The sequence below is a fragment of the Anolis carolinensis genome, chromosome 4 (assembly GCF_035594765.1).
Source record: "Anolis carolinensis isolate JA03-04 chromosome 4, rAnoCar3.1.pri, whole genome shotgun sequence".
NCBI classification, from domain to species: Eukaryota; Metazoa; Chordata; class Lepidosauria; order Squamata; family Dactyloidae; genus Anolis; species Anolis carolinensis.
This window is the reverse complement of record NC_085844.1, coordinates 15,292,187-15,309,240: the sequence shown is the minus strand read 5'-3', so window position 1 is coordinate 15,309,240 and position 17,054 is coordinate 15,292,187. Positions and strand designations below refer to the sequence as shown.

At 41.2% G+C, this 17,054-nt stretch overlaps 1 long non-coding RNA gene across 2 annotated transcripts in view; it reads left to right on the top strand.

The window, feature by feature from the left end:
- LOC134298787 (uncharacterized) overlaps positions 1–17,054 on the top strand; it is a 192,483-nt gene extending 175,429 nt beyond the window's left edge. For both annotated transcript variants that reach the window (XR_010005869.1, XR_010005868.1), the window contains one exon: positions 1–17,054. This exon is cut by the window's left edge and continues 15,759 nt beyond it. This is a non-coding gene — a long non-coding RNA (uncharacterized LOC134298787).

Sequence of the window (17,054 nt, the reverse complement as noted above, 5' to 3'; positions counted from 1 at the left end):
TAGATGTTGCAAAATGCCTTAAGACTTTTTAAAAGAATCGCTGTGTTCATCTACACTGTAAATTTAATGCAGTTAGATACTACTTTAACCATGGTTCAATGCTGTGGAATTCTGGAATTTGTAGTTTAGTGAGATGCCAGCACTTTGACAAAGCTAAAGACTTTATAAAATTACAACTCCCATTATCTCCCATTATTCCATAGCATTGAGCCATGGCAGTTATAGTGGTGTCAAACTGCATTAACACTGCAGTGTAGATGCATTCACTGTTGCAGAGAATTAGTAGTTTAGTAAGATGCCAGCACTTTGGCAGACAAAGCTAAAGACCGTATAAAATTACAACTCCCAGGAGTTTGAGACTCAAATTCCATATTCCCCACAAATGCCGGTCCCCAATGTTCACGGTAGCCTCCAATGAGTAGAGTAGTGCTTTTCAGTTTAAACCATCTTTGCAACACGTTTAGCTGTAAATTCTGGAGTATCCCAGGGCTTCGGAGCATTCAGATAGCAGAAGTGGGTCTGTGTTCATCAGCATAGTAAATGGGGATGGATTGTATTCATGTTGCCATCATTCCTAGCCAGCCATGGAGTTCCAGCCAAGCTCCTAGTTGGCAAAAGCAGTGATGAAGGCAAAGCAGAGAAGGTGATGGTCCAGCAGTGTGGATGTGTTCCTGGGCTTTCTGGAGAATGACCTGGATTTGGCGTTTACACTGGACTAAACTCCCACATGTAGATGGTGAATTTCTTAAAATCTGACTTTCATAATATTGGTAAGGCTCGTAACTGCAAGGTTAGAGAAGCTACTGTCAGCATCCATGGTTGAGTGAATGTAAATTATGTCGAATATATTTTGTGTGTATTTTGGGGAAATTACACACTCTCAGCCTCAAAAAAAAACTGTAAAAGGCACTTGCAATAGAGTCACCATGACTTGTAAGAATGCATCTTGACTGTAGAATAAATGTAGTTTGATACCAATTTCAGCATCATGGCTCAGTGCTATGGAATCATGGTTTTGTAAAACTGCAGCCCCTGTGATGCCATAACATTACGCCACAGCAGTTGAAGCAGTCTCAAAATTGCATTAATTCTGCAGTGGAGATGCAACGTGAGATGGCTTCAAGGCACGCAATAATAACAGCATTATCGTGATTTATGTATATTCTTTCTGAAAACCTGTACCAGAGCTCAGAAGTAACCAGCTTAGGTAAAGGTAAAGGTTTCTCCTGCCGTTAAATCCAGTCATGTCTGACTCGGGGTTGGTGCTCATCTACATTTCTAAGCCGGAGAGCTGGTGTTGTCCATAGAAACCTCCAAGGTATGTGGCCGGCATGACTGCATGGAGCGCCATTACCTTCCCGCCAGAGCGGTACCTATTGATCTAATCACATTTGCATGTTTTCGAACTGCTAGGTTGGCAGGAGCTGGAGCTAACAGCGGGAGCTCAACTGCTCCCGGGATTTGAACCTGGAACCTTTCTGTCTGCAATTTCAGCAGCTCAGTGCTTTAACTCACTTCGCCACCGGGGCTCCAGTTTACAAACAAGCAATTTTCAAATAGATTGCTGTACCGCTCAAAGGATGCTTTGTTCACCTCCTGACCCTATGAAGAAATGGATCTTGCCCCCAAAGTTGTCACAGGAGTGTGTACTAAGTACCATGGTAACCTCAAGTCATTTGGCTGCTTAAGGCCAAGAAGAAAATGTTCATTCCAGTCCATTTAAGGTGCAGCCAGGGGTTCATCCATACTGATCACATAATACCATTTGAAGCTAGTTTTAAACCACATAGCACCAAAGTGCGCTGCAGCAGAGCTTGAAGTACTTAAAGCGCATCAAGTAAAGTCAGGAATGTCCAAAATTAAGTCTCTTAATGCACTTCAGCAAGTTCTAAATGTAAACCATATTGCATGGTGAAATCAGCTTAACAGCATGTGAAGTACATTGTAGACATCCACCCATGCTGAAGCGCATTGTAAAATTCAGAACATGGGAATGGGCTGCTGAAAAACACCCCAAAGGAATGGCTAGGCATCTGGTAACGCCACTGCTGTCACTTTCCCTTCTTGTTTCCTCCAGAGCACTGGTACACTTCTTGCCCAGAAATGGGAACAAAAATGCATTCTCTGGCTTCTGTAACCAGTTCGAGACATCATCTGTGGTTAATGTTATCACCTTTCTGGTCTCAAATTTGTTCCCAAAATGTTAATCTAATCCACCTTGCAGCGAAACCAGTTCCAGACTGACCTAAGGACCCTTCTACATTACTCATTTAATTCAGTTTCAAAGTGGTATTGAAGTTTTTTTTTCACGCTGCGGTTGATTTTATCAGAGTGGCTTTGCTAGGCACACGCAGCAGAAGTCACTGACGAGGAAGCTCTGGATAAATGATGACACTGCAGTCTTCTGTTGTCTATCAGAAGTTTACTTACGAACGGAAATCTACAAGACGATACACAGCTCTCACGCAGGCACACACAGGAAGGGACAGAGAGAAAAGATAGGAAGTAGAGGGCTATTCATCTCAGCCTCTGCTGTCTGATGCAATCCAAGCTTAACCCTTTACACACTGGTATAGTAAGCAGTGTATGATGCAATCACAGTGTATGATGCAATCTCCAGCACACATTGCACCACCATGACTCAATTACATTTAAACAACTCTATATACAATCATTCCCACTTCAACAGATTTCATAGGAAATCTTGGAATCAGATTGAAGCTCAGATGGTGATTTCACAAACCATAGAACAATGATGCACATGAAAGGCTTTCTTTCACATGCTTTTGTGGGAGTTTGTTGGCTGGCTGTTACAGTTTTAAGCTATTTTCGAGCTTCATTCAGTGGTCAGTGTACGTGAGCCCTTGGTTATTTTGGCACATTATAGAAAAAATTACAATAAAAATGGAATTAAAAATTTGCTCTTTTTTTTGGAAGCAGAGCCTTGTTTTGCCCAATGGTATGGCTGGCCATGTTTTGTAGGACAGCTATCTCTAGTATAAAACCTGGGTCTACTTACCAAAAAATGCAAGATATGCTAATGACTTTTAGAATCAGCCACAGTTCTGACCTTGCACCGTCTCGCCTGTGTTATATTTTGGAGTTCTGCTTGGAGTCGCACAGAGATATTTGTTTCTAACCACGCGGAGCTTTTGTGCCATATTCTTTTAAACTAGCACAACAAGGAGGCCTTGAGTTGCCTTTTAAAGCTTGTTTTTGAGGACCGGGATAAAAAAAAGAGGCTGCTTGGGAAAGAGTTGCTCTTATCCGCCTGTCTGACATGGCCTTGTCTTGTTTTTGTTGCTGAAGAAATGGCTCCTTTCTCTCTCACTTGTTATTTGGAAAGAGTCTGAAATAATACAATATTTCAGCGTTCTGCACACATCTCCAAGTGGAAAAGTAAACTAAAGGAGCAGATGAAATACAGAAGACCTGCAGTATACCTATAACAACATAGGTAGTTATAACTAGAATTTATTTGCTATGACATCCAACTATGTTGTATTGTTTCTCCTTTCTCGCTGAACCAACTGCCTGAATCACTGTGAGGGCATTGGGATCTTCGCAAATATTTCAACTTTTTTATGGTTTATAGTTTTAACTAGTTTAAATCTTTTTGGTCATTCAATCACTTTATTTTGTGAACTTTTAACTATTTTTTTTTTGTTATTCTCTTGTACACTGTCTTGAATCTCAAACTGAGAAAAAGGCCAGGAATAACAGCAGGAGTAGCAACAACATTTTTCAAGAAGGAATACTACCAAAATGATTTATATAACATACGGTGTGCATCCACACTGTACAACTAATACCTTTTGACACCACTTTAACTGTAATGACTCAATTCTGTGGAATTCTGGGACTTGTAGTTTACTGCGACAGCACACTCTGGCAGAGAAGGCTAATGGTCTTGTTACAACACAGAGCCCAGAATAGTTAGTGGAGTGAGTGACTATCAACAATGGGCAGCAATGTACACTGAAGCACTCCAGACACGCATCTGGACTCTAGCTAAGAAGTCCTGGAGCACATTAGGAATATCCAATGCGCATCAGAGGCACCTGATGCACAGATACAGGATGGATGACACCTGTCTTCAGAACAATACATACGAAAGGGATCAAAGAATCTTAGTAGACTTCAAGCTGAACATGTGTCAACAGAGTGATACAGAAGCTAGAAACGCTAATGCAGTTCTAGACTGCATCAGTTGGTATATTGTGTCCAGACTGAGGGAATTGTTCTACATTATTCTGCTTTGGTCAAATTTCACCTGGAATCCTTCGTCCAGTTTTGAAAACTACAATTCAAGAAGGATATAGATAAGTTAGAATGTGTCCAGAGAAGGGAGACAAAATGCTCAAAAGTCTGGAATCCGAGCCCTGTGAGGAGTAGCTGAGGGAACTAGGTATATTTAGCTTAGAGAAAAGAAGACTGAGAGAAGACATGATAGCCATGTTTCAATATTTTAATGATGTCACATTGAGGAAGGGCCTGCACTGGCAACTAGGATACAGAGCAATGGATTAAGATTGCAGGAATCCACCTAAACTTTAGGAAAAACCTCCTGACCTTCGAAGGTTTTATTTCGTGTCAAAAGCATTGCATAATAAATAAGTTTAAAAGTGATGAAATAAAGGAATCACAAGCAGCTAAATAGTTTTAGACCAAAAGTGGGTAACAGTGACCGTGTTGGGGTTGTTGTATGTCTTTCAGGCTGTGTGGCCATGTTCCAGAAGTATTCTCTCCTGACGTTTCGCCCACATCTATGGCAGGCATCCTCAGAGGTTGTGAGGTATGGATAAACTTAGGCAAGGCAAGGAAAGAATATATATCTGTGGAGAGTCCAGGGTGTAGCAAGAGTCCTTTGTCACTAGGAAGCCAGCATTAATGTTTCAGTTAATCACCCTAATTAGCATTGGAAAGGTTTTGTCTCTTGCCTGGGGGCATCCTTTGTTCAGTCATTAGCTGCCCTCTGCCCTCAGAGTGTTGGTTCCCATCTACTGTTTTGATTTTAGATTTTTTTTAATACTGGTAGCCAGATTTTGTTCATTTTCATGGTTTCTTCCTTTCTGTTGAAGTTGTCCAAATGCTTGTGTATTTCAATGGCTTCTCTGTGTAGTCTGACATGATAGTTGTTGGAGTGGTCGAGCATTTCTGTGTTCTCAAATAATATACTATGTCCAGGCTGGTTCATCAAGTGCTCTGTGTTAAAGCTACCATGTTGTCCATAGCTTTAAACAACAACTCTGTACATGAGGTAGGACATTGTGGGCAAGCATACATATGCAGAGTTTTTTGTTCTGCTCCAAAGTCACACAAGGTGGAGGATTCCTCCAAGTAGTGCCACCTTGCCAAGTTGTCTTTTGATCTGCCCACTCCGCTTCTGAGTCTGTTCAGGGACTTCCAAGTTGCCCATTCTTGGTTTGCCCCTGGAGGAAGACCCTCATGAGGGGCCATCCAGTTGGAATTGCCTGGTTTATCTGCCCAGAGGGACACTTGCTGTTGGTGGAGGAACATTAAGAGGAGTGGTGGTTCTCATGAAGCCCTTCCTTGATTTGAGTCTGGTGGGAGGAGGGTGATAGTCATGCAGTGGGTGGCTTTCGCAATGTTCGACTTTACTTTTCTCACAGTTAACAGCAACTTCCCTTCGCACATCGGGGGGTGGGGTGGGGGTGGGAATGCCAGCTAACTTGTAGAGTTTATCAACAGGTGTAGGTTTAAGGCATCCTGTGATTATTCTGCATGCTTCGTTAAGTGCTATGTCCACCTGCTTCGAATGGGCAGACTTTTGCCAGACTGGACAGGCGTACTCAGCAGTTGAGTAAGACAAGGCCAGGGCTGATGTTCTTATTACTTGTGGGTCTGCACCCCATGTGCTGCCAGTCAGTTTCCGCAGGATGTTGTTGCGTGCAGCTACTTTGTGCTTGGTGTTCATGCAGTGTTTCCTATATGTTAGTGTTCAATCTAAGGTGACACCAAAATATTTAGGATGGAAACAATGTTCGAGCTCTTGGCCTTCCCAAGTAACTTTTTTCAGAGGTTTTAAGCAGGGAGTGGGTGACCATCTGTCAGGTATGCTTTGATTGAGTGTTCTGGGAGGGAAGGAGGTTGGCCTGGATAGCCCTTGGGGTCTCCTCCAGTTCTATGATTCTGTGATTATATGTGCACTACAGAAGCCCCGGTGGCGAAGTGCATTAAAGCACTGAACTTGCAGACCGAAAGGTCCCAGGTTCAAACCCCGGGAGAGGCAGGAGCGACCGCTGTTAGCTCCAGCTCCTGCCAAACTAGCAGTTTGAAAACATGCCAATGTGAGTAGATCAATAGGTACCGCTCCAGCGAGAAGGTAACGGTGCTCCATGCAGTCATGCCGGCCACATGACCTTGGAGGTGTCTATGGACAACGCCGGCTCTTCGGCTTAGAAATGGAGATGAGCACCAACCCCCAGAGTCAGACACGACTGGACTTAACGTCAGGGGAAACCTTTACCTTTTATGTGCACCACAATACACTTTCTGGTGTCTGGATTATTACTGTATATGCATGTATGTGACTAAGTTTCTGTGGGATCACTACTTGTGTAAGTGTGTGTTAAGAGAAAAACACCTGGTCAATTACAAATCATGGTTGAGTAATTGGAACAATCAGGGCTAACAGGCTTGAGCCACTCCCTGAATGGGGTATATCTGGGAAATGTTTGCAATGTCTTTTGGGGACTTACTGGGGGACTTACTGAATGCTTGCTGAGAGCCTACTATGAAGATGCATGAATTTAATGCAAGAGACTTTATGTGAGTTTTTGTTGCTGGAAGTTTTATTATGATTTTTGACTCTGCTACTTAAGAGTAAATTTTGATTTTCTCTTCCATTTTCGTGGCTTGTTTTTCTTTTGCTCATTGTGGATAAGAAACAAAGGACTGGATAAGTCTGGACAGGACTGCACGCAGTTTGTTTTTCTACAAACCCGTAACATGGATGTGCATCTTTACAATTCACTAGTATAGTTTCATTGCATTTTCTGCAATGTAGCATCAGATTTGTAAAGATATGAAACAAAGACTGATGCCAAACCTTTTGTTTTCATGTACTCAGAAGTGTTACAAGAGTACAGCATCATTCAGATGTGGATGATCAATTCCTGCCCTCTTGAATTCTCAAATGGTTTCAGTCTCAGCCAGCAGATGGAAGATTTTTCCTGTTTGGGGAGCTCTGAGATCTGCTGCCAGTAAGAATAGATGATATAAGAATAGAAAAACCAACAGTATCAGCACCACGTGCTCTTCCATTGTGCTTCACAGTTGGTTTGATTCTTTTTTAAAGGAGAGGGCATGTAAGGTAATGCTTAGAAAAAGGAGTATCTCTAAACTTTTTCCAAATCACCGCCAGCTGGACTTTGTACCTTGGATTTTCTCAAAGGAGCTGTATTGGTGACTCTCTTTTTCATTGTACCGAAAAAGGCGCTGAACTTTCAGATGGAGTGGGTGGTTGGGGAGGACCAATTCAAAGGAGAATAGAGGTAATTTGTAAAAGTTGAGACTGGCATGAGCTTAGAGCCAAGGTGGCAGCACAAAGCACATGCCACCCGACTTGGCACATCATCACATATAATTTAATGTGTGGGGTTGATTTGCCACACTGTTGGGTTTCACTGAAACATCTGCAGAATCTGGAGAAAGAATAGCGATTGTTTCTCATCCTCCGCCCATCAATCCGCTCCTGATTTCAGGCTATTTTTGAAATGTCTTGTTATACATATTCTCAGTTAACTGCCAGCTCAGATTAGTCATTTAGAATTCCTGTTCTGCATCACACACAAAAAACGGAAGGCAGATTTTCATGAATGACTTTGAAAATTACAGCAAGATCACATGGAGGGAGGCTGCTTTTGTTCAAACGCAGGCATCACATTCGTGATTATTTTGCTCAACTGTCATCTTATGATGTCTCTGTGCTGGTGCCTTGACTTACTTCCTAGAGTCTTCACACACCAAGTTGACTTCGCTTCTTTCTATTTGTTGCTTATGGAAAACTGGATGAGAAGAACTAATCCGTGCAAGGACTAGAATACAGTGGCATCTGTATGTTGATTTGAGTGAAAAGAAACTAGAATAATAGGCTATAAAAGAAAGTATTTTAGAAAAAGTTAATGATAAATGTATATTGGTTTGTAAGTCCTTCGTTAAGTTTGCTTCTGGTTTTAATAATAAAAATAAATGGTTTTGATTCTGGGGGCATTTTTGTGGGGTTCAAGTAGGTTTTGAAAGTATATTAAGGGCTTATTGGGGCTGGGGGAAAAATCTGCATTTTGCAGTGCTTGGAAGCCATGGGGAGTTGCAAATCACCAAGAAAAAAAAGTAAAATATTTTTAGGGGCTTCAAAGCTACACTTTGGCTCCTAAAGTTAGCCTGTGTCACTTTACCCACCCTTGTGGTTTATCCTTACCAAGGAATGGGTGAAATGGAGCTGAAGAGCATTTTGAGGAACTTGTTTTTAGCTCCCTAGATTTATTCATCCATAACCATGTGAGGAGGATCAGCCACCCAGGAGGCTGCCACCACTATTTTCTTCCCAGGGATTCAAAAAGGGCACAAGTAGCACTATGGCAGATAGAGTTGAAGGGGTCAGCTCTTCCTTTAGGTTCTCCCAGAATGGACTAAGCTCTCACCTTTCTCTTCTACTCATTTTTGATAAGAGTAAGATGCAGTACTTACCCTGGCCTGTGAATAAGTCGACCCCGGGTTTTTGTGTCAACTCTTTCATTTTTACTAAGGATCCATCTCCACTGTAGAATTAATGCAGTTCAATACCGCTTTAACTGCTATGGAATGGCTTAATGCTATGGAATCCTGGGACTTGTAATTTGGTGAGGCACCAGCACTCTATGGTAGAGAAGACTAAAAACCTAGTGAAACTACATCTCCCAGGATGCCTTAGCATTGACCTATGGTAAGTAAAGCAGTTTCAGACTGCCATAATGCTATGATTTCTAGACTTAATACATGAGTATGTACAGTTGTTGGGTATAATTAGGTATACCTAGTTAAGTAGATGTAGAATACTGGCCCTTATTTTCCCATAGAAGACTTTTGAGATCATTGGCTATCTCTGGCTTCCATCATCTTCACAAGATAGATTGCTACATGAGTATGTATAGTAGTTAGGTATAATGAGGTATACTTAGTTAAGTAGATGTAGAATACTGGCCCTTATTTTCCCATAGAAGACTTTTAAGATCATTGGCTATCTCTGGCTTCCAACATCCTCACAAGATAGATTGCTGTTGTGTGCCTTCAAGTTGTTTCTGATGTATGGTGACTCCAAGGTGGCCCTATCACTGGGTTTTTAGGGTTGAGTGACTCACTCAAGGTTACCCAGTGGGTTTCCATTGCTGTGTGGAATATGGAACCCTGATCTCCAGAATCGTAGTCCATTGCTCAAACCACTATCACATGCTTCTGTCTTCACATGCAGATGGGTAGGTGATCACTTCGGTAGCTGGTCCATGGTCTCTGCTACTTCAATCTTTTTTTGCCAGCTGCTTAGCATTTTTTTCTTCAGCTATTAAACAATTGCTGCAACAAAGTCTTAATGAATATGTATGTGATTTGCTGTAATTCTATCCACATTATTATATTTTAAATGCTTTTACATTGTTTTAAAATTAGTGCTATTTTTAATGGGCATCTCTGCATGGGGCTCATTCCCCCTTTGGTTCTAAAATGCATTAAAACTGTTTTAATGTAGTGCTCGGTTTTAATATGATAGCTCATATAATTGTGCCTATAATTGTAATAATATAGTTGTAATTCTTGTAAATTGTGTTATAATTGTAATAATATAATTATAACACTTATAAATTGTGTTATAATTGATTGAATCATAGCTGTATTTGAATTCATGTTGTACACTGCATTGGATCCTATGAGATATGAAATAAATAGACTCAAAGGTAAGGACCATTGCCAACCTCGGTAACTGTAATCCTAACAACAAGTTTTATCTACTGCATACTGCATATTTTAACTTGGGTACATACATTACAATACTTCAGGATTCCAGAAGACCTTCATTTCTCATTTCTAAATAATGTTTTCATGCCTGATTCCTGTTTGGAGAAGCAAGCCATGGGTTTCTTTTCTGTGGTTTGTTTCTTCTGGTTCCTGAACCTTCCCAAATGTCTTTTCTCCATCAAACCAGAGCCAAATACTTCCATAGGTTGATAGGCAACTTGAAGGCATACACACACATAAGGACTGACTGACATGGGTGTGAAAGGGTCAAATTTAAGTATGTGATTCAGTCAGAGTAAAGTTTATAGAATAATCAAAGTACATGCACCCAAAAAGCACCAGATCCCTTCTGATATTGGAAAGGTCCACTCTTGTTTGTACTTCGATAGGAGACTGCCAATGAATACCAGGTGCTATAAGCTATATTTGAGTAAAGGAATGGGGAAAACTATCTCTGTGTGTTTCTTACCTGAGAAAACCTTGTGAAATTCATGAGCTCAACAGGAGATTTTAAGGCACATGCACAAGATCTGAGTTTGGTTCCTGATTTTGGGAAAAGGTGCCTTTTTGGACTTTAATGCCACGCATCCCCTGGCCAGCTCTGCTATGTTGGGATTTTGGGAGTGACAATCTAAAAAAGAACCTCCCCGTGGTGCAGAAAAACTGTCAATGAATAATAATAATAATAATAATAATAATAATAATAATAATAATAATTTATTATAATGCAATTTATTAGGATTTCTAAAGGCATGGGACAGTGATAAAGTGCAGGATGCTAGGATATAGATAACGGTAGGGGCTCACTCTGAAGGATCTTCTTAATCAAAGGTGGCTTGGATACCAAATGCTGTAGGCTCTGTTTCAGAGGAAGGAAATGGCAAAACCACTTCTGAAAATTCTTTGCCTAAGAAAACTGTATTAAATTCATGGGATCTCCATTGGTAAAGGTAGAGGTTTTCTCCTGACATAAAGTCCAGTCATGTCCGACTCTGGGGGTTGGTGTTCATTTCTAAGCTGAATAGCCGGTGTTGTTCATAGATGCCTCAAATGTCAAGTGGCCAGCATGACCGCATGGAGCACCATAACCTTCCCACCAAAGCAGTACCTATTGATCTACTCACATTTGCATGTTTTCGAATTGCTAAGTGGGCTGCAGGAAACTCACCCCACTCCCTGAATTCAAATCCAGCAGCTCAGCAGTTTGACTGCTGCACCACCGTGGGTCTCCATAAGTTGACACAAATTTGAAGGCAGAAACATACAATACATATAATTATATGAATGCACAAACTTTGTTATAGAAAAGGATATTCAAGTGGAAAGGGATGGACATTCTGTTGGTCAAACTGGCCTGTACCTTGATCCTTTTTCTGGAGATGCCAGGGACAGCACCTGCCACCCTTCCCTATGCAAAGCATGCACTGTTGTCGAAAAGCCTTCTCTTTTGCCTCAATGATTTTACAGAGAAATGGGTTCTCAAAAGAATCTTGGATTGATTGAAGCCAAACAGTTTCTGGATATGATTTCTTTTCCAGGGCCAATCTATGTAATTACGCTTCTTAGCCGTGAGGCATTCCCGGATCAAACAAAATCTCCTTTCTTATCCTGTCTGAGAGAGTGCCTTCCTCTTCGAAATGCACACAAGCTTCAACCAGGAGAGTATCGAGCCATAAAAAGGAGCGGAATCAAAAGGCAATGGAGAAGAAAGCCATGCACAATGCCCAGGGAAACCATAGTGTGCCACAGAGGCACCCTCCTACCATGCGCTGCGGCTGGATTTCATCAACAGGTGGAGGGTGGGGAGGGAGAGAAGGCTGGCGGGTGAAACAACGAGTCTCCACTTTCTTTTCTTTTTCAATACACCGCTAGCAATTTTCTACACTTCAAAGCTGGGGCAACCTGCCCAGGAACATGTCGACCTTTGGCACAGTTATTTCGCTTTCCAAAACTTAAAAACACTTGACTGAAAATGGAACGAGGGAGGGGGGCTGACATTTATTTCTTTCAGCCTTTAGTTTAGTCTCTTTACCCTGCTAAGAAGGTTACAAAAAGATGGTTCTTGGAAGTAATTGAAGTCCCGAGTGAAGCAGCTTGTGAAACTGACTCATTCCAGGTCAAAGCATTCAGCTTAAGGTGCTCTGTGGTCAAGGCCCTATTAGACATTACTTGCCCAAGAAACCCTGTGAAATGCATGGAGTTGCCATAAGTCAACAGAGGATAGGAGCCCAGTGGCGAAGTGTGTTAAAGCACTGACCTGCTGAACTTGCAGACCAAAAGGTCTCAGGTTCAAATCCCAGGAGCGGAGTGAGCGCCCGCTGTTAGCTCCAGCTTCTGCCAACTTAGCAGTTCGAAAACATGCCAATGTGAGTAGATCAATAGGTACCACTCCCGCCGGGTAGGTAATGGCACTCCATGGAGTCATGCCAGCCACATGACCTTGGAGGTGTCTATGGACAACGCCAGCTCTTTGGCTTAGAAATGGAGATGAGCACCAACCCCCAGAGTCAGACATGACTGACTTAATGTCAGGGGAAACCTTTACCTTTTAACATGCCTGTACGTACAAGGCATAAAGCTCTACCACTACTTATGGTGGAGATCTGAGAAGGAGGCACAAGCCAGCCATATATGGGGTGAGATAACTCTTCCAGGAGCTGTTTGGATCTGAGTTTCAGGTGCCACACACCTTTGGTTGTGCAACAACATACAAGCAAAATTCAATTGACAAAGCCTTTGACAATGAAGTTATCTTTATGCTGTATCCAACCACGTTTTCTTCCTCATCATTCTTGTACTTCAGTGGTTGCCAACCTTTGGTCCTCTAGGTGTTTTGGACTTCATCTCCCCTAATTCCTAATAGCTGGTAAGTCACCTGAGATTTCTGGGAGTTGAAATCCAAAACAACTGGAGGGCCAAAGGTTAGGAACAACTGCTTAGCTGAAATGTTGTTAATGTTTGAAGAAGTGCCAACACGGAGGATTCTGAAAGAGATGCAGACCCTTTGCAGCCATGTCTATAGTGGCAAAAAAGGCAGATTTATCCCAAAGCAGGTACTGGCCAGGACAATCCTCATTCTTATTTTGCCTTTACCGTAGCTTTGCCCCAAGCTAAGCAAAGCCAAGCAAATGTCAAGTGTGTCCTTGGGTTCTTTTGCTATGTGGACAGCTGGATCAGGTCTATCATTTTTAGTGAACTTCCTAACTGTGAGAGCTGTTCAGCAGTGGAACCCTCTGCCCCGAACTGTGGTGGAGACTCCTTCTTTGGAGGCTTTTAAACAGAGGCTGGATGGCCATCTGTCGGGGTGCTTTGAATGCGATTTCCTGCTTCTTGGCAGGGGGTTGGACTGGATGGCCCATGAGGTCTCTTCCAACTCTATTATTCTATGATTCTAGGTCTAATTTTGCTGTATCAGTTGACCGAATCGCAGAAGCTGTGCCCTATGGTTTCCAAAATATCCACTTACCATATTGGCTGGGAAATTCTGGGAACTGTAGTTCATCAATGTAACCCTCTAAATCCCTCCTTTGCCATTGTTTCTAAAATATTTAGGAATGTTCTAAAATAAAGAGCTTTCCAAACCTCTTCACAGGTCTATCAATCAATCCCTGAACTGTTGACATTTCCAGTTTGGAGGTACAAAGTGTGTGTGATCTTGCCTCCTTTGAGAATTAATAGTGTGCTTGTGTACCAGTTATGGATATGTACTGCAAGTGTATCTAATACTGTTAAGTAATGGACAGGCACTAATGTCTTTTTCATTTTCTGTGATACAGGTTTAAAGCTGGCTTTCTTTGGCAATCTCATAAGGAAAGATGATAGTGTTTGACAATGCTGAAGGCCATAAGGAAAGATGAATATCACGATAGGGATCGGTTAAGTCAACCAAGGTCAAGACCTGCTATAATGGTGTCTTGGATTCATTCACTCATAGAGTTGCTGTAAGCCAACTTGACAACAGCTAAAACAAGATACAGAAGTAGACATGATTCATGAGAGTGCCATCCTGGAGTATTTGACTATTACAGGTATAGAAATGTGATACCTGAAATGCTTTTGGATCTGTCTCCATTCCTCGTTCTCAATCTCTTTTTGTGGCTGAAACTTCCAGAATTGTCAGAATGTTCATGCTATTATACTGAAATTATTATTTGCAATTCAACATTTATATTTTTAGATGTGTGGGATTTTGGTAATTTCCATGCAAGAATGAAGATTTGAATGAATTCTTCCACAATTCAGACCTATGTTTTTATTATTTTCTATCAATTCCATACCCAGTGGTGCAGCAGGTTAAACTGATGAGCTGCTAAACTTGCTGACCGAAAGGTAGGTGGTTCGAATCTGGGGAGCGGAGTGAGCTCCCGCGGTTAGCCCCAGCTTCTGCCAACCTAGCAGTTCGAAAACATGCAAATGTGAGTGGATCAAGTTACCACTTCAGTGGGAAGGTAACGGCACTCCATGCAGTCATGCCAGCCACATGACTTTGGTGGTGTCTATGGCTCTTCAGCTTAGAAATGGAAGGGAGCACCAATTCCCAGAGTCGGACACCACTGGACTTAAAATCAGGAGAAAATCTTTACCTTACCATTATCAAATGCTATGGGTGAAACATGGTGAGGGAATTCCTATAATGCTTTGCTTCTGAACCGGCTAGAGACATAGGAGTTGGTAGCACTGGCCAGTTTGAGTCTTCGCAAGGTCCAGGACTGGAATTGTTGGAAGATGTGATCCAATAGCAGCTGGAGGCCCACACAATCTCCATTCCAGTATAAAATGACAAAAATCCTATGTATGAGCCTATGTGGTTTGCAGGGTCAGCAAAGAAGAATTTGAGAAAAGCTCTGGAGAGACTAGAGCAGGGGTCCCCAAACTAAGGCCCGGGGGCCGGATGCGGCCCTCCAAGGTCATTTACCTGGCCCCCGTCCTCAGTTTTGTAATATAATATTTTTATATCCATTTTAATAATATAATATATTGTATATACATATAATATTGATAATAATATTATGTTATACAATATAATACTACTACTAATAATAATAATACCATATAATAATATTAATTATATGTTATATATTACATATTATATAATAGTATAGTGGTGTAGTTCACTATATAAATATATAATGCTAATATTGTGCTATGCTAATAATATAATGTATTGTATGTACATACAGCTGCTCTGAGTCCCCTTCGGGGTGAGAAGGGTGGGATATAAATGTAGTAAATAAATGCAGTAAATAAATAATTAATTTTAGACTTAGGCTCACCCAAAGTCTGAAATGACTTGAAGGCACAGAATACCAACAATCCTACTTAACTTGACTATCTCATTGGCCAGAAGCAGGCCCACACTTCCCATTGAAATCCTGATAGGTTTATGTTGGTTAAAATTGTTTTCATTTTTAAATATTGTATTATTCTTTCGTTGTTGTTGTTGCACTACAAATAAGACATGTGCAGTATGCATAGGAATTTGTTCGTATTTTTTTTTTCAAAAGATAATTCAGCCCCTCAACAGTCTGAAAGATAGTGGACCGGCCCTCTGCTTCAAAAGTTTGAGGACCCCTGGACTAGAGAGACATTTCCATTGTTGAGCAATGAATGCAACCAAGTCCTTAGCAGCAGCAGTCTTCCCAAAGGGATGTATGCACTCTAGTGAGATCTTTGTTTTTCTGGGTGTGCTGATTCACAAAGAGCCAGACACAGTGAGTGACTCTCCATAACTGATTCATAGGTTTGGTCTTCTGGATGGCCAGTTGCTTAATACTGCCTATATTAGGAGTCTGCAAAGTTTTTTTCATTGTGCTTGGGTTCTCCTTTTTGACTTCCACCCAAGCATCAAGTTCAAGAAGACTTTTAACATGTTCCTTTCTATAAGAAAGAACTAAAGCCACCATTATCAGACAGTAGCCTAAATCCAAATAAAAGTTGCCAATTCCTTCTCCAAAATGAGTGGGACCAGAAGTGTTTTGCATTTTCCTTTACTGATTTTGGAATACCCATATTCTCATATACAGTGGTCCCTTCATATTTGCAGGAACACAAAGTTCATTTATGTTTCATGCATGTCTTACACCCATAGCCTGAAGGTAATTGTATACAACATTTTAAACATTTTTGTGCAATAACAAAGTTTGTGTACATTGATCCATCAGAAAGGAAAGGTGTCACTTTCTTAGCCACATATGGAGACAATTTTGGATTTCAGAATTCTGGATAACTATGGGAACTGTAGTTTTACAAAGTCTTCAGCCTCCTCTGACAAAAAGTGCCAGTGCCTCACCAAACTACAAATACCCTAATTACTTAGCAGTGACTTGTAGGAATAAATGTAGTATCAAACTGCATTAATTCTACAGTGTAGACCCACTCTTTGGAATTAGCACATAGGCTTACATAAAAGTTTCCCTGTTACATGGCATTTACAGTTCATTTTGGGAGAATAAATATGAGATATCTTGCCCTAAATATTTTATTTAAAGAAAATATTCCGCAATTCAATTTTCTCTGACTTTTTGCGGAGGGAAAAAAAGAGGCTTTGGAAAAGATTATTTTTATCCAAAGCCTTCACATCTCTGAAAACTATTTCAGAGAGGGCTAGATAGACATGTAGCCTGACCTGACATAAGGCAACATCCTCTATTCGTACTCTGTTCTAGGCATATATTCTAAATCTATGTAGAGCCAATGTGAAAAACAAACAAACCAGAAATGCAAATGCGAAACCCACAATCCCCAAATCTCTGGCTGCTGACAGCTGAGGATAAACAGGATGGGTTCATGTCCCCATAGATCAGTGGCGATACACTTCTCTCTCTCTCTCTCTCTCTCTCTCTCTCTCTCTCTCTCTCTCTCTCTCTCTCTCTCTCTCTCTTTGGCAACACTAAACAAATTTAAAATACAAGACTGAGATGCTTGACTCACAATTCAATACCTATGCAGATGCCTTGCCCCACGAGCAAGGAAGTATAATGCTGTGAATCTGGATGTGAATGTATCCTGACTTGAATTTGCAAAATAAACCTTTTGGGCTACAA